Genomic DNA, 27,638 nt, shown 5'->3' with positions numbered 1-27,638 from the left:
GCCTGTGGCCATACTAACCTGAAGGCGCCAAATCCAGTCGGATCTTGGGAGTTAAGCAGGGTATGGCCATGGTAGTTCTTAGATAGGAGAATGCCTGGAAATGCATGGTTGTATAGGTTGTTTGCCATTTAGGGAAGGCATCATCACATGTCTTTACTTAGTCAAACTATATGGGGATTGTGTGTGTATCTGTGTGTGAGCATGGGTTGTATAAAAATCATTAAAAGTGGCATTGATCATCTCTTCTATTTCCCCTGCTCATGCCTAATGCACCCAATGAGCTCATGACCACTGTCTTTCCAGAGCTAAGACTGAAGCATGCAGAGAAACCCCTAAATACACATGAATAGAGTATTACATAAGACAACTGCACTGAGATTTGCACGCAGGCACATTTTAACTCACACATATGCACACTCATACACTTGCACATGTGTACCCTCACAGTTTTTCACACTCACATTTGCTCACTTTCCCATTAGCACCCTAGATTTACTGTTGATGCATGGTAATGTTTTTTTTTTTACCTAGTTTAATTAACATCCCAATGTGTGAATGTGTACCCCTAGTTTAATTGCTACCTCACTCTATGAACTATTAGCTCTAGCCGAATTGTTTGACATAGTTCAATTATTGCTACACTGTATTTTTTGTTTTAGAATCCTAGATTAATTATTTGGGCATAATATAAATTGTTTTTCGTGTCACTAACACTCATGCCTTCCTGCTCAAACGCACTATACGCATACCAACTATGCCACCCACACAGGGCAATACAAAAAAAAAAATAATCCATGCCAGTTTAGCCCAGGCAAAAACATGATTTGTATTTGATAAACTGCATCACACTTTCCCTGGGGCAATGTAGCTTCAAGCATGACCCTGGGCCTCACTACAACTCAGGCGTTAAGCTTTAACGCCACCGTTAACCCTTAACGCCTGATTCTGATTTTAACGCCTGCTTTTAGCAGGCGTTAAAATCCATGGCGCTAACCTGCCATGGTGCTAATTACGCCGCCGTAATTTACGGCGGCGTAATTAGCGCCTTCCCCACTTCCATTATGCCCTATGGGGCAAAAATGGGAATGGGGAAGGGAAAATGGGAAATGGGGATTTACCGCCCCACTCACCTTGGAATGGGGCGGTAAATCCGCCATCCACCATGGTGTAAACGGAGTTTACACCATGGTGTTAAAGTTGGTGCACTTAGCACCAAGGTTGTAATGAGGCCCCATGTGTTTTACTTTAGCAATGGTATAATTTACCGTTAGCGCTCTGAGGCAGTTGCACTGCAAACTGGTGCTTTCCAAAACTCCCAGTGCAATTTAGGAAAGAGAGGGTTTTGTTGAGACAGCATCATGAGCTTCTGGGGTTATGTAGACATCACATGACGATGTGCTTTATAGGTAGGGTAACCAGGTGTCCTGCTCGTGCCACGTCAGTCCCGGAATTGGGTCCTACGTCCCACTGTCCCAACAGTTTAAAAAATAAAATGCATTTAAAACCCAGAGCCCTGTTTTGGAGAAAGGGCAGGTGCGAGTGCCGGTTGTTATGGAAAGGGAAGTCGACAACAATTATGAAGTAACTATACATTAACATAATCACAGAATGTTGCCAAGGACGGCTGGGCCCAAAGCCACAACCTTATAGGTACCAGCCACACACATTAACTGATTGTGCCACAGAGACCAGTTGGCAAATGAGTAACAGCAAGGCTTGCAATTTGTATCAAAAGCAAAATCCCCTCTTATTATTAATACGCATATAGCCACAGTCAAAAGCGTGCAATTATTTGGAGCAGGAGCAGGGCTGGAAATACTGTGCGATGGAAGGGGGAAAGCAGGGGTAGTTTGAGGGGGCTAGTCCTTCCTTTATGTTGTTGGGTGTCCCCGTTTTTTATCTTGAAAACCTGGTCACCCTATTTATAATGGCATCACATATTTTAGAGGATAATGAAAGGTTTCTGCTAAAAAAATATATATATATTTCATCACCGACGTGAGTGCATTTATGAGATGGATATTTATTAATGATTTTTAGGGAATGTTTTTATAGATTGTGGGTTCTTAATAGGTCGTCTGTAATACTTTTTTGAATGATGGATTGAAACATGTATGACATGATTTTAGTATTACTTGTATGAATTGATTAATTGTATTGTATACATTGAGATTGTTGATTAGGGTTTTCATTTACTATGGGCCTCATTACGACCCAGGCGGTAAGTTACCGCCTGGGTCGTACCTTTACCACCATGGCGTAAACTATGTTTACGCCATGGTGGTTGGCGGATTTACCGCCCCATTCCGATGTTGGCGGGGCGGTAAGTCCCCAATCCCCATTTACCCTTCCCCATTCCCATTTTTGCCCCATAGGGCATAATGGGAGTGGGGAAGGCGTTAATTACGCCAGCGTAAATTACGGTGGCGTAATTAACAACAAGGTCCCTTAGCGCCATGGATTTTAAAACCTGCTAATAGCAGGTGTTAAATCCTCCATGGCGCTAAGGGACCTCGGAATCAGGCGGAAAGGGTCGGCCATGTTTACGCTGCCGTAAACCCCTTACCGCCTGGGTCGTAATGAGGCCCGATATGTTTAAATGTTAAAGGTTGAGTTCACCCAAATAGCATGAAATCAAAACAACAAAAAAAGAACATGCGTCTACATTGGACTCCCAGAAAATGTGATGCCTTTTTAAAAATAATATGCCATGATTTCCCAGTAAAACACATTATCATGCTGGTGTCTATGTGACAAATCAACTTCTGGGGCACCAGTGATCCAGGGATGAATATCGGTTTCTAAATCATCAATCAACCCCACACCTCTAGTACACCAGAAGGGATCTGAACAATGGGCGTAATTTTAGGGGGGGGCAGGGTTTTTTGCCCCCCCCCAACTTTCATGGCACACCATTGTGTCTCCATTCATTTGGCTGGGGCACCTTTTCTTCAGATGTCATGTCCTCCCTCCCCCCAACATTTTCAGCAGTTACTCCACTGATCTGAACAGTTTGGAATATAAGTAAATGATAAGACTTCCTTGTCCAATTTTGGTAAAGTGGATGGAACGTGGAGTCAACACAGCAACAAATACAATTATTACCCAATGTTAAAAGGGACTGTGCAATCAAGGTTGTATACAAATATCTACTTTATTATTACTACAACAGACAGTTCTAGCACACTACAATTACAACCCCACTGTAAAGGAACACAGAGGACAGACCGTTTCACAAAGGAAAGGGATACATGCTGGATACTGACAGGAGGGTAGTTGGTAAAGCAATCAGTCATACTGTTCAAGGTTATTTGGTTTCAGCACCAAAGGGGAAAAGGGTTGTAACTGTCTCTAGGGGACTTCAGAGAAGGACCAGGGGGGTAGAACCACAATGTACCTGGTGCTGAAGAAGTTATTTGTGCTCGACAGCATCGAGGTGGTTCCAGGGTGGTTTGCAGACTGGGAGACAGAGTTAGTGGCAGGAGACAGCTGCAGGTACCAGGCAGCAGGCAGTTTGGTAAATGAGGATGGACTGATGTCTGCAGGCTGTCCGGCGGGGTGGCCCGTGCCAAGAATCGTTGTCTCAGTGATGGTATGTGGGTCTGGAATGCTGGTCCTGGCACCTTTTCCTCAGATGTCATGGGCCCCACCCCCACCCCCCCCTAACATTTTCAGCAGTTACTCCACTGATCTGAACAGTTTGGTATACAAGTAAATGATAAGACTTCCTTGTCCAATTTTGGTAACGTGGATGGAACGTGGAGACAACACAGCAACAAATACAATTATTACCCAATGATAAAAGGGACTGTCCAGTCAAAGTTGTATACAAATATCTACTTTATTATTACTACAACAGACAGTTCTAGCACACTACAATTACAACCGCCACTGTAAAGGAACACAGAGGACAGACCGTTTCACAAAGGAAAGGGATGCATGCTGGATACTGACAGGAGCATAGTTGCTAAAGCAATCAGTCATAATGTTCAAGGTTATTTGGTTTCAGCACCAAAGGGGAAAAGGGTTGTAACTGTCTCTAGGGGCCTTTACAGAAGGACCAGGGGGGCAGAACCACAATGTACCTGATGCTGAAGAAGTTATTCGTGCTCGAAAGCATCGAGGTGGTTCCAGGGTGCTTTGCAGACCGTGAGACAGAGTTAGTGGCAGGAGACAGCTGCAGGTACCAGGCAGCAGGCAGTTTGGCAAACGAGGATGGACTGATGTCTGCAGGCTGTCCGGCACGGTGGCCAGTGCCAAGAATCGTTGTCTCGGTGATGGTATGTGGATCTGGAATGCTGGTCCTGGCATCTCGGACGGCTCTGGTGACTGTTGCATGACAACAGTCAGCGGTGCAGCCGGATGCGGTTCCAGGAGTCGACTGTCTCAAAATTGTCCTTAAATAGATGAACGCTGGATGATGCTTGTGTGGCAGTCCTCTTAGCTTCTTCACAGGGCTTGTGTCTTTTCAAGGCAGACAGCCCAAAGATCAGGTGGGTGTTAGCTGGCAACAGCCTGTCCTTTGTACAGAGACTCTCTGGCACTTCTCACCTAGGAAGCTTGCTGTCAGAACACAGAAGGGCACGCTGTGTGCTGGCTGGGTACTGGTTCTGGAGCTGCTGGATGGGTCCTCTGAGTCAAGTATATCCATCTATTCCCTCAGCGATGTTTAGGGGAGTGATCTTGCTTCCCTCTTGATACTCCTGGCCTTCCTTCACTGGCAGAAGATGTAAGGTAGACTGTACCTTCAGCTCAGGCCCAAATTAATCCTTCTTCTTACTCCTTGCAAAGTCTTCAGATGATCTGATCAGTGAGGGGCTCACCACTCTTTTAAAGCCAAATGGGCCCCAGCAATTGGTGTAGGCTTATCCCACCTTAATGAACCAATCCTGGGTCCCCACCAACAATCTTCAGCGATGCTTCAGGTCAGAACCCGGGCGCTTGGCAACATACAGGGCAAGGAATGACCAACAGACTACAAGGGAGGCGCAAGGGAAGTGTAGTCCCCAAAACTAGAGATCCCTCCATTAGGTCATAAACCTTTGGCGAGAAAAACGTGAATGCTAGGGCGCAAGCAGTTCTGTTGCTGAAGAGATAGTCTCAACAAAAATCTGGTTTACGAAAATCGACTGTCTACCAACCTCAAGATTCCAATTCAAAATGTATAACCAAAAAGATATTTTATTTGTTAATAACAATGTACTCTTAAAAACATATACTTCATATAAGGACAAGTAAATTACCTAAATGACCACTATTAGTAGCTGGTCATAACCACAGTGCATGCTGTAACAAGTAATTCATCCTGTGTGTCACTACAAATTTGTACCAGGTGTTCAGTTGATACAATGTTTCTCAAGACCCATCAGTCTTTTCTTATATACCAGCACACAGAGAGTTCTCCTGCAACAGAAAAGACATTGGTGTAAATCTCCATGTTGTCTATTTAACAAGACAACATGGAGATTTGTTGTGGAGAGTTCTCCTACAACAGAAAAGACATTGGTGTAAATGTCTATGTGGACCTATTTAACAAGTCAAAAAGTCCAACTCTACTAATTGGGTTGAACAGCAACTTGTCACTGTGCTATTAAAATCACTTGCGGGCTATCATAGTCTTGTCAGTCATACAGCAAGAGAACATATGTAAAAAGGACATATGTCACGTTTAATGCTATGGTGGAGTTTGGAGAATGAGACTTGGGGGTGCAGGGCCACAATTCTCTTCCTAAGTATGCCTGCATCTTATATTTGCCAATATCTATAGTGCTGATATATGATGAGCACATCTGCCAAACATTACTTCTCAAAGGCTGTGGCCCAGGTCAACTCTGACTTGAAATGTCTCCTTTGTGAAATGGTTAGGAAGCAGAAAACTGTAATCTGAAAGAAGTTCAATAAAATGCTATTGACATGTTGTGTTGTTTCTACTCTATGTGGCTAGTCCTGGTTCAAGCACTCTGAATGACCCAGTGTTACAAATGACAATGTAGTTTTATTTTATGGGGTTTCCTGAAAGGTTCAGTTGCATCGGCACGGGCGGACCACCATATTAGCAAAATTTAGCAAGGTTGTACAGCATGTTTTCCCTGTTGCTACTCCCAAACTCCAATGGGAGGTGTGTATCATGTGTCTCTCCCTATAAGGGGAAGGATGACAACATATACTTCTAAGTCCCAACCATGTTCTTGTCTGCTGTACATCAAAGTGTCTCCCTAATTAATTGAGCCCTATGCAGCACTTGATCACAACATGGGCCTCCAATGAAGTAGGGGGCTGCAGGCAGACTTTCATCTCCTGCAATTCACATATTTCCCTGCTCTGAAAGGAGTGCTTCCAGACAGGACGTTCACTGCCCTTTCATAACAAGGAGAGGTGTTAGTACCAAGTTGACACATTGCATTACAACAAGGTGTCTGGGGCTTGGACTCGATTGTCACTCCCTGCACCCAGGCTTTCCCTGAGGCCTGGTTATTAACATTCACCAGTATTCACCACCACCAGCAAGGTTTCACAACGGAGATGCAAATCCATGCGGCCTTGAAATTCTGATCAGGCTGCCCATGCCAAAATCTTTTGATGTACCAACGGCTGTCAGGTGTCAGCTAACCATGATAGTGGAGGTTGGCGGTGGTAAGCTGTGTCTTCCCAGATAACACTATTTTTCTGCTGTGCGGTGAGCTTGGAAAATGTGCGCAGGAATGGCCCCATCATTCATTCTTTTTAAAACAAATAAAATAAATTCCTGGTGAGCGCACTTTTCCCGTGCGGATGGTTGAATAGCTCTACATTTCGCTCAGAACATTTTTATGCCAGTCCTTAAAGGCTGGCATGAAAATGTGTTTTACTTGCGCAATACTGACATTGTGTTTTTTTTTAGAAATTCATCAAAGTTATCTCGGGCAATCTATGCTGTTGGCTTGGCAATGTGTTTTATCCATGCACCACAGGGATTGATTTGATGAGAAATGAATGAAAACTTCATAGGGGAAACATTAATATTTTTTTTAAAAGTAACTTTACGCAGCCTATATTGACCTACATTCAGCATTTGATTGAGTATCTAGGGAACACATTTAGACCCTTCAAACTGGCCAAGTCATTCCCATGTGTTTTTTAGATAGAATATACCAACTATACTCTAATACCTTTGGGGTGTTGCATTGGGGATCAAAATGTCACTAGACTATACTCTAATATCTTTGGGGTGTTGCTTTGGGGATCAAAATGTCACTAGACCTTTTGAGATCACTGGAATGGTTATGCAGGCATGAGTGCTGGCCCCCCTGTTCTTTTGAATTTGTATATATTGCTGCCACACTAAATTATATGAACACCTCTATAATGGTATTTTTGTTTTTATTTGTACTCTCTGTGCATGACGTTCTGTTTATATCTAAGACCCATAATGGTACCCAGCATCAACAAAACACTTTTGCACACACATGCAGAGAAACAGAGTTTAATAAATACAGCCAAAAGAGAAAGCGTGATTCTTTCTCCCAAAACTCTGTCTAGAAGTCTTAGCTTCATCTTTACTACAGGATATAGGGAGATGGGAGATGGACGAGGTCCTTTGTTATGATTATCTTGGGATGGATAGCTCAGGGTCAACATGCTCGTCTTGGAGGCAAGACGACACGGAGCACCACAGGTTTGATCCCGGGTCCACGCTTAGAAACCTTCGGGTATTAAGCGCGTAATAAATAATCTATCATATCATTCAATTACTAAACACAATGAAGTGGACAACAGGAAAATCTGTTATTTCGGTAGCAAGAAGGGACATGATGGTTATTCATTTTTCTAAACATTCTCTCAAATGTACCCTGTCCAATTCTTTAGAAGTCTGCACAATCAAGGCACTTTTGTCTTTCCTATATTGGTCTGAATGGTGGGAACTTCCCAATAATGCCTATTCAGAAAAAAGAAGAGAACAAGATTATAAAGCAAATGTTGGGTTTGCCAAGCAGTGTCCTAAAGGACCTGACGAATGAAATGAAATATTTTATTTATATCGCGCTCATACACAAGGGTTGCAGAGTGCGACCAGGTATAAGGTGGGGAACAAGTGAGAAATAAAACTACAATCTTACTAGGCTCAGTGACATTTAGAACACACAGGTGCATGGAAAAGGTAAAAGGGGGAAAGTGCATGGAAGGGGGAGAATTGGAATGTGCCGAACAGAGGAGAGAACAAATAAATAATACAAAGTAAAATAAATAAATAAATAAATAAATAAATAAATAAATAAATAAATAAATAAATAAATAAAATGAAATAAAGGCGATGAACAGTGGTAGTGCAGCCAGCAAGTGGCAAGTGCTAGATTAGTCAGATAGGGTATATCTGATAAGTGCAGAGGAAATGTGGGGGGGGGACTGTATGGGTACAGATACAGACCCCCAGTGCAAGGGGTGGCCTGGAGGTAGTGCAGGAGGGTGGTAGGGTGTGCAGGTACCTGGGCCCGAAGGACAGAGGGCGGCCAGGTACACAGTGCCAAGAGAGAAAACAGATCAGCAGGGGAGAAGAGGGGCAAAGGCAGAAGCAAAGAGGAAGGTCTTGAGGTGCTTCCGGAACCAGAGATGGTTCTCCTCAAGTTTCAAGGTGGCCGGGAGGCTGTTCCGAAGGGAGGCTCCAGCCGAGGACAGAGATCTACCCCCAGGTTGTTTCTTTGAAAAACGACTGACCCTGAGGGAGTTAGAAGTAGAGGAGCAAAGGACTTGAGAAGGGGGTTATATACAGAGTGATAGTTGAAGGTATTATGGCCCCAGGCCCCAGAAAGCCTTGTGGACGATGCAGAGGGTTTTAAAAGAAATCCTTGCATCCACTGCGAGCCAATGAAGGGATTTCGGAGCCAGAGAGATGCGATCCCAGGCCTTGAGGCCAAGGACAAGTCTTTCAGTCCTGTTCAGGATTGGTTGTAAAGGGCAGAGAGTGGAGGCAGGTAGATTTAGAAAGATGCTGTTACAGTAATCCAACCTAGAGAGAAACAGGACTTTGGAGACAGTGAGCTTCTGAGGGAAGGAGAGGAAAGGCAGAGTACTTCTAAGGAGGTGCATTAAGAAGTTTGACTTTTTAGAGATGTCAGAGATGTGTGCAGAGAAGGAAAGTGTGGAATCAAAGATGACACAGAGGTTCTTAGCCTCGCAGGTAGGGGTAGGACGAGGGCCAAGAGAGGCCGGCCAGAGATTGTGGGGAAAGGATGGCAAAGGTGTACCAATGAGGAGGATCTCAGTCTTATTGGCATTTAGACAAAGATCATTGGTGGCACATCAGTGTTGAATGGTGATTAGTCAATCGGAGATGAGGGAAGGAGAGGAGGTGGCTGAAGGAAGTCTGAAAATTAGTTGGGTGTCATCAGCATAGCACTGGAAGTTAGAACAGAAAATAGAAATACAGTAGGCGAGAGTTGCCAAGTATTGGTTGAAAAGCCAGGGCGAGAGGTTGGACCCCTGGGGAACACTACAGGTAGAGAGAGAGGTTGAAGATAGTAAGGACCCAAATTAGAATGGAGTCAGCATGCTATTCGATATATACTGACATTTAAATCTTTGCTTAATTGGTTAAGATTGGAACATACACCAATTCTGTGAATATCTCCATGCACTGAATGATGTCCTGAAGCAGCATGACTAATAGACAATGGAGACAGGCTACCCCACCCTTCCTCACTTAAGTGGGTGGGCCCTAGCCGCGGCCTAGACTGATAGATACCCTTTAACAGCACACATGGTCAAACAGATACAGTTTATTAATATAAAAACGTGTTCACTATTAGAACGTGTATTCATAATTCATCAAAGAAAATTAATGTCAAAAGAGATATGGACATTCATCGATATCTGTGCATACACAGCCACTGGAGAAGGCTCTTCTAAAAACAAGCACCTATCCTATAAGCATACCAGTTACTGTAAATGATTCCTACATGTTGGTGATGTTAGTATGAATGTGATATAAATGACACCATCAATGTCGACGCATGTTTATGGCTATGGGAGGGCTGTGTCTTTCATCAACTGGCAGATTTTTGTATTCCAAAAGCCTTCCTCAGGACACCCAACTCAAAATCGATGTAGATGGAATTCCCTACTTTTGAAGAACACCTCCAGTAAGTAACTTCTATTTCTTCTATGTGTCTTGGGCAATTCACTTTATAACACAGCAACAATCTTGTGTGTACAATCGCTCCTTTCTTGAACTTGGTTGCATACAGTCTCAAGACTCAATCCTATCCGGGTTGTTCCCAAATGACAATAAATCCTGTGTTTTCCGTATTTTTACCCTGTCTGTGTCATCCCATCCAGAACCATGGCTAATGCATCGAGTGATGATGTAACACACTCTCGCATCTTAGCTCAATCGCTAATGCTTGCATCTGAAGCAGCACGAGACAGTGAACATACCATAGCTGTCATGAATTAAAAAGAGATGTCTCTGAAACTGAACTTGCACCACCTTTGTGACAACCTTACTAGCTGCCCATGATTAGTTACATTGAAAAGTGAGTTTGAGAAATGTTTTTTAAAGGTTATTTGGGAGTCCAATGCAAATGTGCCTGTTGTCTAAACACCAGAGGAGTACGTTTAACCATACCTGTAGTTTGACAAAAGCATTAATTATAAAAAAAAATAAGGCTAGGCATTTTCCATTTGCTTTGTTTCGTGTATGAATGGGATGGGGACAAGTCTGAAATTTGTAGATATTGTGAAAGCTTAGATGAAGACATTATCATTTCATATCCATATGTTTATTATATGGATGTTAAGGAGGCGATATCTGAGATCTTTCCTCTATCACCGCAATATTAGGAACATTGAGGATGAATCATTGTTGCTTATAGCGATTGTTCACCATAATGATTTAAGTGCAATATTTAACTTTCTCTAGAAAGCTTGGCTGATCATAATTAATTTCATGTGCCAGATTTAATTTCTTTTATGGATGAATTTAATACGAGACGTATTAATAATCAGAGTGGTGTACATGAAAACAGTGATTGGTTGCTTTTATACTATTTAATTGATTTTTTTACTTTTATTATCTCTTACAAAGTATTTTAATGTTTGTTTTGTGTAAACCGTGTATGAATTTCTTTCAGAATAATGGTTTAATGAATGAATGAATTATTGCAACACCAGTTGTGTTTTTTTAGACTGTCACTATACTCTTCCGCAGGCAATGCAAACAGCAGCAGTTGAAGATGGCTTCTACTCCAGTGCTGATGTTGCATTTATAATATTGGTATCATCATTTTCTGGGGACAATGTACATATGCCTGTGTCACTCCCAGAAAATGATGATGCCCAGTTCAAAAATGCGATTTCACTGTTGCCTCACTAAACATTTAACCATGCTGTCATCTACTTTGGACGGTCGGAAGAAGGAATTGGACACATTAGGGACATTATGAATTATATTAAAATAAATCACATGAAAAGGCCTAACCTTCACTATTGCTAAAGGGATCACCTTACCTATCTAAAGAAACTAAGAGCATGATTCACAGAAGCGCTTTCTAATGGCTCAACCCCATTCAAAAAAGCTTGGTGAATCAGGCCCTGTCGTCAGGAAGTCCCAAGTAAACATGTTCTCTATCCAAACCTAACTCTATCTGGCCCTACCACTAGGTTAAACAACTTAACATCAGCCAAGAGCAGGTTTGGCTTCTCCTGGTTTCTCGTAGTTTTGGATAGTCTCTGCATGGAAATGTCTCTCTCTTACACTTGTGTTTCATAATGCTATCTTCTTTGATAAGCTCTGGATATCTCCCCAAGCTCTCTTGTAGCTCTTGTAAAACACTTCTGGGCTTGGTGCTCTCTTTAAGGTTACGCTCTTTACAGCTTGTTTTGAGATCGTCTCTCAGACTCTTGTCTTCACTTGTCACCCTTTTGCAATTTTTCAATTCATCCTTGGCTACTTTGAATGAGACATGATCCCCTTTTAGATTTCTACACTCCCGGGTTCTCTCTTTATTATTCTTTCTTTTTTTAGCTGATTCTCCTGATAGTCTTGTATTTCTCATAAGCTGTGATTGGGCTTTGCTTTACTCACTCTTTGTCCCTTTCTTCATAAGACCTTTTCCCTTCTTAAAGGGTAATTGTCTCCAGTCCCTCTTTCTTCTTCTCAATGGGTTATAAATGACTTGCTTTTTGTGAATTTCCCATCGGCTATCAAATTACTTGATTCCTTGTATCTCGTCTTTATGACTGGGACGTGTTGCACTCTTCATGTAGTCTTACCCTGAGGGCCTCCCACCTTTCCCGTTATCCATGGGGTATCCCGTTAATTTATCCACAGTAATTTATTTGTGGTCATTTGCTATGAAGTAATTACTTCATAATTTCTTTGACAAATATGAGCATTTAAGGGTATGGGGTAAAAAGTGGTTGGGGTGTTGAAAAGAGGGTCGGTAGGGTTTTGAGGAGGGACAGTAATGCAGAGGATGGTGGGGCATGCGGGAGGGAACCCCCAAAATAAAAAATAAAACATTTGAAATAAGATATCAAAGTAATTACTTCATTTTAAATTAAAACAAAGTAATTACTGTCAATGAAATGGCATTGAACCATCCCTGGTACCTTCCCTGCATAGGGGAATGTTACAGGGCTCAACTCATGCTTAGTATTCTTCTACGTTGTTGGTTTTCCCATTCTGGATTCTCGGCGGCATCTCATACTCGGCTTCCCATGAGGCTGCAGCTGTTTACGGAAGTGGGCAACAGGGAGCTTCTCATGCTTCCAGCTGTGATGGTCTCGGCATCATTCAGCTGGCCTCGCAATGTGGCATTCCTCACTGATTCAAAAGCTGTGGGCTCTATGGCTTAGCTCTGAACCACCTCTCCAAGATACAATGACATTGAGGACTGCACCTTTGTACCCTACTCTCTCTCCCTCCTTCCTCGACTTGTCCCCATTTAATAAATGTCTCATCTTAAAGAGACATCTTCATTTGATTTTTCAATTGAATTCACTTCAACATTGCCTGCCACAAAATATAAAGATATTGGGCCTCATCATGAGTTTGGAGGCAACCATGCCCTTGATAAGGGTATGGCTGCCTCCAAACTCAGGTCCGGTCCTGCAAAAAGGGACTTACCGGGCCATTCTGACCTTGGAGGATCCGGTAAATCCCTTTTGTGGGACCCAGACCCGATGCATCCCCATTCCCATTTGAGCCCACATAGGGCTCAATGGGAATGGGGAGGATGCTAACAACGACCCGTTAATGACGGGCCCATGTTAGCATCCTGGTCTGCTAGCGGGTCCCACTAAAGATGCCTGGTCTAACCAGATGCTCTCAGCGGGACCCGCTGCAGATCTCATAATGTGGCGGCCCAGAATGAACAGTTCCAGTCCCTTACCGGCACCATTCATTCCGCGGCCGCCACACTCCTAATGAGGCCCATTATATTTCTTTTCCATGCAGGCAGTCCCATATAAACCGATATGTTGGGCAATCTAGGGAGCTCCTCACAGGACTGGGAGTCCTTGTACTGTAAGGAGGAGTCACTCCCAGTGAGGTCCCACTTGTCTATACCCCTATGGAGGGTATCGTGGAGCGGACTCACTAGCCTCAAAGGGTGTGGCTATGCCTCGGGTAGAAAGGACAAATACCCTTGATTTATTATGATGAAAGTATCAAAAATTGTTACCATGAAAATGTGTTTGTACAGTGACAACAATGGCATTGCGTTGTCTAGAAAAACATTGCAATGTTCTGGGGCAACATAGAGGCCAACATTACATTGTGCTTTACTGCTGCAAGACTGTCATGCAGGGCAGTATTGAAATGGCCATGACAGTTTAATATTTGATAGACTGGGAGGTTTAAAACTGCTTTCACAATCTGAAAATGTGCATGCTGATGAACCTGGTATATGGTGGAAACACAAGTGCAGTTAATTCTCACTATATTTTATTAACTAGCACAGGATCAATTTTGTGAATCATGCATACGCTTCTCTAAGGATGACTTTTCAATGCAGTTTGCCTCTTTTTCTAAAATTGAAAGTGGGGAGGACAAATTAACTTTAGAAACAAGAAAGAAGTCTACCTTTGCAGGCCAATGGTGTAACGGGATGTTTTAGACATTTTATCCTCGCATGTAGAACCTGGGGCAGTCAGAACAAGTATATATGGTTCAAGGTTACAGATGCTTTAATGTTAGCCTGAGTATTTTGAAAAATGAAATGAACCACAAATCGGGTGTGCCTCAGACATGAAACAATGCTATCAAAGACATATTTATTAAACATAAAACTTGCAGAGATAATTCTAATGTAGCAAATGAGAGAGACCCACACAAAGGGTGAGAGAGATAGAGCGAGAAGGAGAGAGAAATATAGAGAGAGAGATGGAGAGAGAGAGAAACAGATGGTGAGAGACTGAAAGAGATAGAGGGTGAGAGAGGGAGAGAGAGATGGGGGAGGGAGAAAAGCATAAGAAAACCAGATAACATCGACAGGGTGTGTGGAAAATATAAAGCTGGTGGTATTTTTTCTTACCAACATCTGCTTTTTCAAAGTGGTCATTTTTCTCAGGAAGCATACCAAACAACAATGATAGGATCTGTGTATTCATGTATTTTATTTATTTCATGTATATGTATGCCCACTGCTGGAGGTATTATAGTACCAAACTAAAAGACATGGTGAATCAAGGTTCTGTTAAAATAAGTGTAGAGGAGCAGCTACATGTCAATAAAGGAAGTCCCGCCCCCTACTACCTATATGGTGGGAGCCTGACACTTTTCCATGCTTGACACCAGCAGTTGTGACTATTCCACAGCAAATATCTGAGAAAAGGTATCCATTGAGATAGCCATATCAAATGTATTCCAGAAGAGCAGATAATCAAATGGAGGAGCTTCCTGAAGGAATGTGAAATTGAGAAAGAGAAGCTGATGATGTCACAAGAGACAAGCGTGCTGCCCTGAAGAATGGCTGAGGAGGAAAATGTATTGATCATCTAGAAACCGATGACGCAAATAAGAGTTGAGTAACTTTAAAGTACATATGAAGATTGCATATGTAAGAAGCACTGCAGAAAATGCAAGTTGTTCCATGAATGTACAGCTGCAGCAACGCACGTAGATTAAGTGATCATAGAAGCTGGCTATGCGTAGTGAATAGACTACTGCCAGAGCCACCATTGTATAGAAACTGGACATTAGTGTAACAAATATAGTAAGCTTAAACCCGCTGAAAGAAGAGCTGAAAGCTGTGTTGCAGCCAAGAATTAGTTAAGATCGTGGAACGATCGAGAAGGGCTGTCTGGCCTGGTGTCAAGGCCGAAGTAGCCAAGACTGGTTATCTATTCCTGAAGTCAGTGACCTCGAGATGCTGACTCATCCCTTGTTAAGGTGCAAAGAAAGAACCCCATGAGTGCCAAGCTTTATTCATTCAAGACAATTAAATGCTGCAAAATGGGCCGTATTGCGGTCTCCTGTCATGTGAGTCAAGGATGGAAACAGAGTTGGGCATGCAGTCCCAGACGTATGATAGCACATGCTCACACTCCCTTCTATTCCCAGAGACGAGAATACACTGCAAGGCCAAGTTCAAACTCAATCTTCATGGCAGAAGGTATGGGTGATGAGATACTTTGAGTTTATTGGGTGGGGAGGTAAAGTCAAGTCCACCTCCTAGCACCTCGGGTATGAGTTACGTGCTGCTAGTGAACCGAATGTTCTCAACTGGCATGAGCATGCTAATCAATTGTAGAGGTCCATATAATGAAGGGCCTTATAGTTTGAGAGCCAATAGTATACTGTGTACCTAATAGTGATGAAGAACAACTTGCACAAGAGGTGGGCATAAGTGGTCCACCTGACAGTAGATGTCCAATCACAACCCGACCCCGTATAGAAAGTATACTTAGATGTTCTCTTTGAATCTATCACAACCCCCGTAGGTTTTTCTTATTTGCCACGTAGTATGACGTCATGTATGACACATTTTAAGTATATTAGTGTGATTTTTTATGAAATGCTTCGAGAATGCTTGTAGAACGTCTGTTGATGTCCGCTGTAACTCCCTGTTTTAGATAATTGATATTAAAACAGAAAAACGTTGCATGCATGCTTCCAAAAGGGCTCTACCGCTCATATGTACATTAAAGGAAAGACATACTAAAGCAGTGGTCTTCAAACTTTTTTGGCCTGGCCCCCCCTGAAAAAAATATGGGCAGGCCGGCTCCCCCCCAAAAAAATGCCAAATGAACAGTATGTATTGCGTGCCGTCACTGCACCCTACTCCCAGTATAGTCGCTGGGCTCCCTCATCCCACTCCTACCCAGTCCATGGGATCTCCTCACCCCATCACACACCCTGGGCTCTCCCCACCCTGCTCCCACCACTATCCCAGTGCTCCTGCCCAACCTGCTCCCACCACAGCCCCTGGGCTCCCCCCATCCAGTTCCCAACACATTCCGAGGGCCAGTGGCAGCTGGTGAATTTTTTAAGTGGAGGGGCATAACTATTTCCCCAAAAATGCCATAGCGACCGAGCACAGTGAGGGAGCCCAAACCAATCAAGAAGGGTTTGGGGGGTTTTCCCCTGTGATTTTTTTTTTTTTTTTAAATAATGGGTTAAAATGTTACATTGTAGAGCATATTTAAAATAAAAATGGGTAAATAGCCAAACCCTTTGCAATCGGTGCCGGCGTGCCCAAGGGGCAGGAATTACATTTTTTACTGGGCATCTATGGTAGATGTCCAGTAAAAAGATACCATCCCTGTCCCCTGGGCCCCACTGGGCCTCACACAATCAACATAATTATGTGTGCATGCAATGCGCTGGGGTGCCAAAGGGGAAAGCATGGTATTTTTGACTGGACATCTATGATAGAAATCCAGTAAAAAAAATAGCATCCCTGTCCCCTGGGCATCACAGCGCCTCAGAAGGAGAGCTGATTTTGGCAGGTGGGCAGGTGGTTAGGGGGATTGTGCAACAAATGCATTTGGGCATTTTAAAAAACTACGTTTGTTATTCAACCCTCCTTCCTTCCTCTATCCACCACTTGCCAATATCAGCTCAACGGACCAAAACAAACAAACAAAAACACACACATTCATACAGCAATCACTCTATCATTCAAACAAGCATCCATCACCATACACTCACTCATAACACAAGCATACACACATCCATACACATGTTTGCATTTTTTTTAAAAATGAACATAAACATACCTTCTGCATTGGCCTGCATGTGGGTGCTGAAATGCCCTGCTCCAGGCTGCTCTGTTCATGTGTGCGAGGAGACGCAGCAGCTCCCCCTTGCACATACAGACATGCAGTGCCCCAGCCAGCATTTCCAATCAGCTATGCAATGCAGGTGAAGCAAAATGCCCCAGCCTTGCATGGCTCAGTGAGAATGTTCGGCTGGGGAACTGAACTGAACTATCAAAGGGAAATAGTGTTTCTCTTTGACAGTTCAGCCAGCCCAGGAGCACTCCCTCAGCTGGAAAAAGCTGCTGAGGGAGTGCTCATTGTTTCACTGGACTGGCTCCTTAGCTCCTCCCTAATGGGTGAGGGGGCCACTGGGTGGGTCCCGCATCACCATTATGGATTATTTGCCAGGCTCGGACTGGCCTATAGGGCAATAGGGCAATGGCTGTACCAAAAATGCAAAATGCTAGTGTGGGCCAGTCAAAATCGACCACCTTTTTAGCCAATGGGCCTCATTACGACCCTGGCGCTAAGTGAAAAACGATGGCGGTAAATGGTTACCGCCATCGTTTTCCGCCAGGTCCGATCATGACCCGTGACCGTTAACTACGATGCCATTAGCGGCATCGTAGTTAACGCTGCCGCTAACTGCACTAAGGGTGCGCGCACACGACCGGCCACACCGTACTTAGCGCCATGGCGGAAAGGTACGCAAATGCCGACCCAAGCGGACATGCACCTAACGCCATCACCCAGCCCGTTAAGTACCTTACCGCCATGGTGCTAATTACGCCATCGCGAACCAACCGTAAAGGGCCATGAAAAGTGAATGCAGCTGCCACAGGTGCACAGAAACAGCACAGGTGAAGGCAATACAGACTCAGGAAGTACAAAAAGAGCACACCCCACCCCTTCCCACACCCAGTCACACTCCACAATGATACCAATACGACTAGCAATGTTGGGGCTGGAGGACCTGATAGCAATGCATGTGCTACAACAGCAACAACAACAACAGGCAGCACAGAGGAGACGCAGGAGGAGAAGGAGGGCAAGGCAGGCCGAGCAAGCCCCACCAGCACAGCCAGTGCCACCACGCAGGCAGCCCCCAATCCCACGCATCAGAGCCAATCCATTCAACCTCACTGCTGAGCAGATCCACACCCTGTACCGTTTGGACCGGGACACCATCACCGCCATCGTAGACATGATACACAACGACATCGTCAGCATGATAGAAACTCCAACCGCCACCCCCCCCCCTACTGAAGGTAGTGTCTGTAGTCCACTTCCTGGCCACAGGCACCTACCAGCACACAGTGGGGCACTTGCATGGCATTTCACAACCATTATTCTCACGAACACTCATCCAAGTGCTCGATGCCCTCCTCAAGCACACAGACGACCACATCTCATTACCACGGACTGCCCAGGACATTGCAAACACCAAAGTGGGTTTCCATGCACTAGCCGGCATACCCAGTTGCATTGGTGCCATCGACTGCACCCATGTGGAATTGATGGTTCCACATGCCATGGAGGTACCGTACCGCAACCGGAAACAGTTCCACTCAATCAACGTGCAAATGGTCTGTGACTCCAACAAGATCATCACATATTGTTGTGCCCGATTCCCCGGATCAACCCATGATTCTATGGTCCTGAGGAACTCCACAATACCACGCTACATGGAGCGACATGCAGGCCCAAGATCCTGGCTACTCGGTGAGTCCAATGTCATGGAAGTGGGCAGGTGAATGACATACCGATGCATACTCCACCTGGCTGAAAGGGGAGGGGGGATGATGCATACTCCACCTGGCTGAAAGGGGGGGGAATGATGCATACTCCACCTGTCTGATAGGGGGGGGGGAATGATGGATACTCCACCTGGCTGAAAGGGGGGGAATGATGCATACTCCACCTGGCTGATAGGGGGGGAATGATGCATACTCCACCTGGCTGAAAGGGGGGGGGGTTGATGCATACTCCACCTGGCTGAAAGGGGGGGGTGATGCATACTCCACCTGGCTGATAGGGGGGGGAACGATGCATACTCCACCTGGCTGAAAGGGGGGGAGATGATGCATACTCCACCTGGCTGATAGGGGGGGGGGGAATGATGCATACTCCACCTGGCTGAAAGGGGGGGGAATGATGCATACTCCACCTGGCTGATAGGGGGGGGGGATGATGCATACTCCACCTGGCTGAAAGGGGGGGAATAATGCATACTCCACCTGGCTGAAAGGGGGGTGGGTGATGCATACTCCACCTGGCTGAAAGGGGGGGAATGATGCATACTCTACCTGGCTGAAAGGGGGGGAATGATGCATACTCCACCTGGCTGTGAGTAACACAGAGAACGGAGACAGAGGATGGGCACTCACAATGCACTCAACCCCTCTGCATACACTGGGTGATGGCATGCAAAACAGGCCATGGGAGCCATGAGCATATACTGGTTGCATTGTGTGAATCAATTAGTGCATGTAGAAGTGAGCCAAAGTAACAGTTGGATGCAAGCCATGTTGGCACATCATGTTCTTGATCAGACGACATGACTGACACATACATTCTCGCCTACATACAGGTGATGCAGGCTATCCCCTGAAGAGGTGGCTCCTTACACCAGTCCGTAACCCGCAGAACCAGCACGAGGAGGACTTCAACCGTGCACATACACGTACTCGTGTGGTCATAGAGCAGACATTCGGCCTATTGAAGGCACGGTTCCGAAGCCTCAGCAGGTCTGGTGGGGCACTCCTGTACCACCACGAGAAGGTGGCAAAGATCGTCCTGGCATGTGTCATGCTACACAATATGTGCGTCAGACGGAATGTGCCCCCGCCCCCTGACGCAGAACTGCAACCACCTGACGATGAGGATGAGGAGGGTGCAGATGGGGCGGCACCCCATGGAGGAGGTGACGCACAGGCGGGGCGTGCAATGCGCCAAAGTATCATCGACCACTGCTTCTAGCACACACGGCTGGTGTGAATCACATGGAGACTGCACTTGGGGCACTGTGTGTCTCTGGGACATGCACACTGTGGACTGTACACCAATAAAGCACACATACGCAATGAAAATGTCCACACATTTCATTTTGGGAAAGAAAAAAGTGTATTTAAACTATGAAACGTCTTGACACACCCCCTCCCACCTCCCCCCTGCACACCCCAACACACCCCCTCCCCCCTGCACACCCCAACACACGCCCTCCCCCTTCCCCCCTGCACACCCCAACACACCCCCTCCCCCCTCCCCCCTGCACACCCCAACACACCCCATGTATGTGTCAACAGATGCCTGTGACAGTGGGCACAGGCTGTTACAAGCCCCCTCTCCCGGCCCCCGGGGCACCCCTGGCTGTGGAGCGTAGGTTACGTCCGGAACGTCGGACGGGGCTGCTCTGTGCAGAACTGGCAGTGGAGGATGTCCCTGCCTGCCCCCGTGCATGCACGTCCTGTAGGGTGTGGGTGAGCTCAGTGAGCGCACGACGCAAGCCGGCAAGTTCAGCACAGATGTCCCTGGACATGGCCTGCATGGCATCCCTCAGGGTGGCAGTGCTCTGCGCAACTTCGGCCCTTAGGGTCTCCGTGGCCTTTTCAATGGTTGCCCTAGCCCCCACACATTCCGCGGCATGCTCAGCCAGCATCGTGGACAGTTGTTGCTGCCGTTCTGTGATGTCCTCGAGGGACTGCTGCCCCTGCTGGCCCATGGCCAGTGCTGGTGGTGTGATGGAGGAGCTGCTCCCCTCCTGTGGACTGAGGACTGGGCATGGGGTAGAAGGCCACTCCTCTACCTGTGTGTGCCCCTGTGTGTGATCCTCATGGGGGCTGGCGTCTGACAAACAGGGGGAATGTAGTAGGTCAGTGGGGCTTCTGACTTCGTGCTCCTCAATGTCTGAGTCTGAACATGCAGCTATTGCAGCTGTCTCACCCATGTTGCTGCTGGCCGCTGACCCGGTGCCTTCTGTGGCAGGCAATTCTGGTAGAGGTGGAGCAGCTGCTGCTGGCCTGCTGACTACAGGGGTGCTTGCCGGTGGGACGTCCGGTATGCTTGCAGTGGGTCCTGCTTGTTGTGGGGTCTGCCTCACTGCAGCTGAGGTCGAGGGTGCGGGGACGGTATAATTGGCCTTCTTGGCTCTCTTTGTCGCAGGGGTGTCCTGGTCCTCGGGGTGTGAATCTGTGCCTGTGGTGGAGCAAAGGAGGGAGGGCGTTATTGATGGGTCTGCGGACTTTGGAATGACAATGATAGGCATTATTCTGGTCAGTTGATGAGGCAGATTTCAGGCAGGGCCATGCAGGTTGTCCCCTTTTAGTGTGGAATGTGGATGCAGGTATGCGGGTGCCAGCAGTGTATACAGGGTGGTGCTCGCATGTGGCTATGGGCAGTGTGGAAATGTGTTGCATTTACACTCTAGGGCAACCTTGTGCTACACATGAATGGACTGCAGTGACTATGGCATGTCTTGTTTGAGGCACCTACCTTCATCGCCTGATGTCGGAGCTCCCCTTTCCATCCCTCCGACGCCTTCAATGGCTTCCATGCCAATCGTGGTTGCACAAATCTCCTCCCACGGTTGGAGTTTTACTGGGGATTCCGACCCTCCACCGGTACCCATTGCAAGGTTGCGGTTCGCAGAGATGACCGCTCTGACCCGTATGCGGAGGTCGTCCCAGCGCTTCCTGCACTGCTGTGGGTGCGGGGTACGGTCCCCACCGCGCTGACGCGCTCGGCCACCAGGGCCTTCTTTTTCCCTATCGCTGTCCTGGTCATTTCAGGGGAGAAAACGACAGCTGCGTTGTCTTGCAGGGTCTCCGCAAGCATGCAGAGTTCCTCCCGGCTGAATCTTTCCTGGCGCTGGCGGTCACATGCCTTCTTAACAGATTTAGGCATTTTCGGGTAGTTGGATGGGTGGGTGATTGGTTGGGACAGGTGTCAGGGTTGGATCTGGTGTTGTTCGGTAGGATGGCAATGGATTGTGTTTTTAAAGATGGCCGACGTGCTGTTTCCCGTTCTGGCGCGATGACGCTATTTCCGGTCCTGCTTTTTACGGCCACCGCAAATTACGGTGGCCGCTAATTACGGTGGCCGCTAATTACGGTGGCCGCTACTTACGGTGGCGGAAGTGCACCTTGCTCGCTTTACGATGCCGGTAGGGGCCTTTTCCGCCATGGCGTTAATTACATTACCACCATGGCGTAATGCTCGTGCGCGATGGGTCGTAATGTGGCGCTCTTTACGCCATCGGCCCACGGCGTAAACGCTCATTACGCCATGGCGGGAATGACGGAAGATTACCGCCTGGGTCGTAATGAGGCCCAATGTGGGCCAGTTTGATGAATTACTTCACTATGCAGTTAGTAATTTTAACCATTGTTGCTGAATAAATATTCTTTAAATATCGCAATTTACTTACATTTTAACACAAAGCACCCCCTTGGGTACTATTCAGTCTATGACTAAAGGAATGAATATCCATTTTCAACTGCAGGCCACTTTTTCTTTGGTGCCTGAGACAGTTTCATGCTTCAGCCCGACCATGTGAGCCGCCCCTGGCCATTTCTTCCATTTCTTTTTTTTTTTACATTTCATGATGGGCTCTCATGGTCCCCCAGGGATGCGGCCGCGGCCACCTGCGGTGGCGCCTCCCACAGTTTGAATACCGCTGTACTAAAGAGACAGACACATTAATAAAAACACTAAAAAAACACCCCTGCAGCGAGATGCATACAGAATGCAGGCATTGGCAGAAAGGGTCACTCTGTGAATTGAAGAACAGGGATCTGCAGGGATATTCTCTTGTGGAAAGTCAAGAACAGTTCAGGAATATGTCTTTTAAGCTTACAACAATGTATTTATTGACACTAGGACTTACAGAACAAGGCCAGAGGGTCAAAACCTCTGATCTGTATCTTTTTATCTTCTTTCAGGGTCTCAACATTGTGCATCTAAGTGCTTTCTAGTGCTTTGAAGATAGTGAGTTGGCTTGCAGCATTTGGCAGAGCGATGTGGTTTGACAGCATACAACAAAGGCTCAATGTGGTCTCAATGCAAGGAAAGTGTAATTTGTCTTAGCATTTCACAACATCAAGTTGTCTCAAGGTGGTAATCAGTTGGTGTCCTCAACTCGATGTCTCAAAAGCCATCACGGGAGGTGTAATGGTGCTTGGAGTGACTCAAAGTTGCACAGAGTGTCAAAGGCAGCTCCTGTCTGCATTTGCAGTGTCTCCAAGGTAGGTGCTTGAAGGGCTTGCTGTAGCTCGAATTTCATGAGAGTGACAAAGGCAGCTTCTTCTGGTTATTTTAGTGCTGGTAGAACCTCTACTGCGGCTATGACGGAAGGTGAGTTTGTCTTGTGCCCTTTCCAACCATGGTGGTTCCCAGGGTCACTTGCAGGGTTGCCAGCTCATCGATAAGTGTCCTGGGTACCACTGTCCAACAGTAGTCAGACTTTCCTCCAGCAGATCATTTCAAATATTTCCCAGAAGCAGTTAGGGAGAGGGTCTGCACTGTCCTTGTATGTCCCTGTCTTCAGCCAATTGGTGGGACTTTGGGCAGGCATTACCCCAACAAGGTTCCAAAGAAATGTTCTTCAACTTGGTTCCAGATGATTCAAAGATAACTTCGAAAGATATTCAAACAATGGGGCAATTCACCACCTTATACTGACACTTTGTCACAGCGGATTGGTCTATTTTGATCCTTCTGTAAAGGGGGTAATCCCAGATTCTGCAGCAAGCATTATGTCTTGTGATGTTACCTCCCAGAGTGCCTAGTCTATGGGAAGTTATCAGGGCACAGGAAGTAATGTTTAAGATGTCTGCCCTATTCTCCTGTGTGTAGGTCCTTTCCCATGTACACTGTACTTTCCTATCTCCACTATCTGCCTCAGATTAAAGGGGCTCCTGTAATTATGTCCTTGGTGGGACTTCCTCATAATGTTGCAGATGCCCAGTTGAAGCTCACTGCTCCTACCTCACCCCCAGATAAAGTATGGCCTGTTGACTCAGAATAGGTGTAATGGCTTCCCATCAGAAGACAAAAAAAATCTTGTGCAGGACTCTTAAGATGGATTTCGGAACTCTGACCTGGTGGGCAGAGGTTCAGAAAGCCAGCCTAGTTTATTGGAACAGGTTAACCTTCTGGACAAGCCAGACCAATCAAGGTAGTATTGGTGTCGGTCAAGATGAGGTATCAGGAGGGGTGAAGGTGACTGAAAGACCTCAATGAGCACATAGAGTAACAGACACTTACAAATCACTACCAGTAAGGTGTATATCTATTAAAAATACAAATACATTTATTTCAAGGCCTTTGAGTTTCAACACACAAATCAAATCACAGCAATACTTCTAAGCCAACACAAACCTATCAATATACATATGCACAAGACCAATGGGGTCTAAAGGGTTAATGCACAAGGTGGGTCCACAACCTAAAAAAGGAAGGAAGCAGGTAGTGCAAATAGTCTTTAGGCCCTTCTGCTTCAAACACAATCCTAACTGAAAGGCAGTACAATCCATAAGAATTGGGGAGCCTAGTGCTCAAATGTACGTGTGAAGCTGGAGCACGTGGTAGTGCAGTTGGGCGAAACAGGGTCTTTTGTAGGGGCTGTAGCAGCTCAGGAAGGCAGGTCAGGTGATGCAGAATAGGTTCCTACTATTTGAGGAGGGTCTCCCCTTGAGGGCAGAACAGGTTCAAACAGCTGGGAATAGTTTGCTAGTTCACACTAGCAGTGGAAAGGTGATGGGCCCTCAGGGGCAATTCATGCTTAAAAATGGATGGATGCGCTAGGGGCCACCGGTAAGGGTTGCCAATTTCTCACCGACCCCCGTGCACTCCGGACCAAACTTCGGCAGTCGAGTCCACTTTGGTTGCAGGTTCAAATGCAGCAATCTCACTGCTCTACGGCTTTCAGCGATGAAGATACAGCATTGATTCCCAAATGGGACAAAGGTGACTTCTCCACTCCTGGTGGATGGATCAAGCCAGTTCCACTGTCGGAGGCTTCAGGGCACAGAGAAGCACAGCAGCAATGAGTTTTCAAATTTTGTCACCATGGCTGGGCGACACTGTAGCCGCGTGTACTCCAGTTCAGACACTCTCTCTTTACTCCATACTTGGGAATGCCAAGTGTACGAAATCCGGCATGAGAGTGCAGTGAATACAGAGCTTGCGGGGTTCCAAGTTTCAAAGGCCTCTTCAAAACAGCTGCGGTATCAGTGCAAAAGACCTGCACAAGCTGGTCAGCCCACTGATTGGCCCAGGAACATTTCCGAAAAGGCTTACTTGCAGGTTTTGATGAAGGTGCAGAGATTAGTTAGTCCCACTATTCCAATGGGTCGAAGCATCCTTGCAGACCTTCTAGGATGACCAGATGGTGAGGGGTCCAGTGGGAAGACAGTGGACTCAGTGTGCCAAAACTTCCAGCGGGTCACCAGCAGTTCCTCAACTCGGCTACTTAGTTTCAGGATACTTGGATCCTATCTTTCGTTCAGTCAGAACTCCAGAGATAGACATAGTATGGGTGTTTGGAGCCTTCTCTTATCCAAAATCAATCTCCTTTGTGCCAAAACGAAGAGTACCCAATGGGACAACCGCTCACATACAGGCATACAATATGTGGACCAATCATGGACCATGGTGGTCCCAGGCATTCACAGCACACCAGACTCTCTGGCAAACAGGATGTGTACTGGAACTAGACAGTCCAGCCCACATCCTGGGGGCGCACACACACGGCATGCAGAAGCATGCGAAAGCTTGGCGCTTTGTGGGTAAATGCATGCCCAAATAAGGACTGACCTGGGTCGGCTCGACATGGGGAAGGTGAAGTGGCAAGATGGCCAAAGGACAGGACAAAAAACATTGTGGCATGGCCATTTTGGAGTCAGGCCACCTATTTGTGCCAAACGTGGTAACCGCAGTTTAACTCGCAGGAAAGGGTTAAAAATACATGAAACGATAAGCTGCCACCAGCTCTGTCCAAGGCACACCTGCACGTCTCCTAAAAAATCCTTGGAAAGTATCTAGGGCCTTGAGAAATGACAGGAAGACCTAAGTAAACTGTACTGGAAGCTACATTGTGCACTGCAACATGTTGCAGAAAAGTTGCAACATTGACAAGGACTAAGGGAAACAAAGACATCCATTACTGACTGTTTTTCAGGGCCTGTCAGTTTCCCCATAATAAAGTGAGGGAAAAGCCCACAGGAGTGCAGCAGAAGGCTGTGCTCCTCCTGCAAAGTCAGACTATGGTGTTTAAACAAAGCAAAAAGTTGGGGGGTACACAACTGGAGGGAAAATTACACATGAAATGGAAATCTTTCCTAACAAGGACTATCATTTGTTGTGTATGAACCTCTCAGCGCAAACTGAAAATACATACATGGTTCTGCAACTGACCAGGTCACAGTTGAAACTAAGTGGATACAATAAATGACATCAGATTTGTTTTTGACAAATTAACAGAATTGTCTTGTATGCCAACCATGACATTTTGTTGACCAGGCTGCAACAAGCTGGGATCATGAGACCTCTTTTAGCTTGGTTCAGATAATTCCTGGAAGGCCGTCCTCAAGCCGTCTTTTTTCAAGCATGTTTTTCTTCTCCTGTGGAACTATCTTGTGAAGTCCCACGAGGGTCAGCTTCGTCTCCTCATCTCTTTAATTTGTATGTTCGGCTGCTGGCTGACCTCATTACAGAATGTGTAGTGCTATTCTACTCTTACGCTGATGATACCCAGCTAATATTTCAGCTGGTCTCCTCCCAAACAGCCCACCTTAAAATATTGCTAGACTGCTTGGAGAAAGTAGGTAGCTGGATGTCAGCTGATTGGTTGAAACTAAATGGCAGCAAAACAGAGGTTTTGGTGATTGGTCCTCGTGGGAGAGATCATCTTTGGAATTCACAGTATTGGTCTGAGTCACTTGGCCTTCGTCCGGTCCCCTTCGTGTCAGTAAAATGTCTGGGAGTGAAACTTCTTCCAAATGGATCGCGAGAGGCCCAGATCTCTGTAATTTGTAATGCTGGTTTTGGAAGAATAAAGGCTCTAAGGAAGATTCTCCATTTGCTTCCTCCATCCAACCATACAACATTGCTGACATCCACCATAATGTGCTCCCTTAATTACTGCAACAATATTTATCTGGGACAGCCCAAGTACTAGATTCAGCGGATGCAAGTACTTCAGATTTCAGCAGCGCAATTTGCTTTTATGGAGCTTCGCCCTGACCGCTTCACTAGCTCTCCTGCATCATTTGCACTGGCTGCCATTGGCCGCCAAATTGAATTTATGATTATTTGTACCGTCCACTGAGCAAACCAAAATTAGAAAGGTATTGTCCAGAGAGAAATTTGCATTCTGAGTCTCCCAAATATCAGCCAACGTCAATGGGTGGCTGCTCTGTTTCAGTTTTAACCCCAAGCTTGTGGAATGCTCTCCCACTATC

Source organism: Ambystoma mexicanum, chromosome 8 (genome assembly GCF_040938575.1).
Source record: "Ambystoma mexicanum isolate Mex_15411 chromosome 8, UKY_AmexF1_1, whole genome shotgun sequence".
NCBI lineage: Eukaryota > Metazoa > Chordata > Amphibia > Caudata > Ambystomatidae > Ambystoma > Ambystoma mexicanum.
Note: the sequence above shows the minus strand (reverse complement) of the source record.